A 2,396-nucleotide genomic window follows, 5' to 3' on the forward strand; every position below is an offset into this window, starting at 1 on the left:
CAAGGCAGCTGCAAGAATGGAGAAGATAAGGAAGCAAGGCCAATGCAACAAGGCCGATGCAAGAATATAAAAAATAAGAAAGTGAGACAGTTGCAGAGAGATAAGAAGTTTGAGAAAGTACCGGGTCACCTAGTCCTAAGATGAGGAATGCAGACTGTCAACAGTTAAGAAAATATACAAAGTTAAGGGACCCCCGGGCTATCTAATCTGAAAGTGAGAAATGCTGACTGTTATGCAGAGTTTATGATTTTGCCCTATAAAAACTGTTCCAAAATGTTTGTGAGGCGCGCAGAGTCCTGGGTGCCTCCAGAGACTCTGTTGCCCATTCGCGAATGCTCAATAAAATCCTCATGCTTATTGCAGCCTCTGCATTTGACTTGTTTTGCCAATGACGGTGTGGCTCCCCTCCACGGGGTTGGACTCTCCCCGAGTCTAACATTTTGGTGCATGGGCCGGGAATGGAGCGACCGTCTGCAGCAAACAACTCTCGCAGAGGGAGGTAAGACCGATCGGAAAGTGCGTTTTTTGTTTTTGTGTTGTTCTGTACTGTCCTTGTCCCCCCCAGTCTTTGAACGGTACCGGTTTGATCTTGTACGCCGGGGACGCTCCGGTGCCTTGGAGACAGGGTGAAGATCACTTCACCCTCGTCTGGCTTTGTGTGGTCGACCTTCTAGTATTTTGTATCGGGCCCTTAGGAAATCTTGCATCGCGCGAATACTGTTTGTGTCATTTGTTTTGTAATTATTGTGTGTGGTCCTTTGTCTTTAATTATGGAACAGACTGTGACGACTCCCCTTAGTTTGACTCTTGACCATTGAACTGAAGTTAAGGACAGGACTCACGATCTCTCCCTCCCGGTTAAGAAAAGATCTTGGCAGACTTTCTGCTCTGCAGAAGGGCCCCGTTTTCAACGTGGGCTGGCTGAAAGGAGGCTCTTATCATCCAAGCAGTTTCAAGGGTTGTTTTTCTAACAGGTCCAAAAGGCCACCCTAATCAGCAGCCTTATCCTGGCTTGAGATCTGTCTCGGAACCCCCCCATGGATCCATCCCTGGTTTTCCCCTTGCCCGGCACAGGTACCATCTGCGGCTGCCCGGAGGTCAGCAGATTGACCCAAGAAGACTTTTATCAGATCCTCCTCCTGTTTCACTCCCTCTGAGGGACCGGCTGCGGGAGTAGGCAGGCCGAGAACCCCAGACACCACTGTGGCCCTCCCTCTCCAGGCATTTAGGCCTGAGGGGACAAAAGGCAAATGGGTTGCAGCCTCTGCATTATTGGCCTTTCTCTTTCTCTTCAGCAGATTTATATAAATGAAGTTAACTGTCCTTTTAGAATCCCTGGTCTTTTCCCACCAGCCCTCCTGGGACGACTGTCAGCAGTTGTTGCAGACTCTCTTCACCATTGAGGAGAGAGAGCATCCTCCTAGAAGCCCGGAAAAATGTCCCAGGACCTGACGCATGCCCTACTCAATTGCAGAATGTTGTAAATTTCGGTTTCCCCTTGATGCGGCCAGATTGGGATTTCAACACCGTTAAAGGTAGGGAGCACCTCCGGATCTATCGCCAGGCTCTAGTGGCTGGTCTCAGAGGGGCCGCAAGGTGTCCCACAAACTTGGCTAAGGTAAAAGAAATTCTTCAGGGGCCCACTGAACCCCCCCTGTGTTCCTCAAGTGCCTCATAGATCAGGAGGAACAGAGAGCCTCAGTGACGATGGATAAATCAGGCAGCTGCAAATATAAAGAAAATGCTTCAGAAATTAGACGGGCTAAAAAAGAAATTTCCTGCAGAATCTAGTAAAGTAAATATGTAAGAGGGACAGAGAAGAAAAGAGAGAGAGAGCAGAAAAAGATTAAGAATGGGAAATAGGAAAAGAATTTAATGAGAATCCTGGCCACCGTAGTCAGGGACAGGGAGAAGGATAAAAAAGAATATAAAAAGATAGGGACCCTGGGCAACTGGCGGCCTAGAAAAGCATTAACCAAAGACCAATGCGCCTATTATAAAGAAAAAGGACACTGAGTTTAGGACTGCCCAGAGAAGAGAGACAAAATTGAGAGCCCAAATCACCTTTACAAGCACGGGACCCCGAGTAATGGATGGAGATGGTCATTTTTTTGCAAGTACTAACTGTATGTCAAATTAAAAAATGAACATAACCTCTTTAACACACCGCCGGCCCCTGGTTGCCAACCAGACTGGATAGACCGGCACCCAGCAACGTGGGCAGAGACTGCCGGAACGGGACGAGCAGTGAGACCTAGCCCCCTTCCATGCCGATGGAACCTCTGCCCTGCTAGAAGAACTGACTCGACCGGGATGACGGACATCTGCAAAGAAGGCCCAGATCTGCCAGAAGCCAACGGCCCGTCAGGTTTGTGAATTCCGGGAATTACTGGGTT

The 2,396-nt window shown here is 48.7% G+C and overlaps 1 pseudogene; it reads left to right on the forward strand.

The window, feature by feature from the left end:
• The first annotated feature begins 447 nt into the window (after positions 1–447).
• On the forward strand, positions 448–2,124 carry LOC121150352 (annotated as a pseudogene).
• The last annotated feature ends 272 nt before the right edge of the window (positions 2,125–2,396 follow it).

This window comes from Ochotona curzoniae, unplaced genomic scaffold (genome assembly GCF_017591425.1).
Source record: "Ochotona curzoniae isolate NIBS_2020 unplaced genomic scaffold, NIBS_Ocur_1.0 scaffold_4953, whole genome shotgun sequence".
Classification (NCBI taxonomy): Eukaryota; Metazoa; Chordata; class Mammalia; order Lagomorpha; family Ochotonidae; genus Ochotona; species Ochotona curzoniae.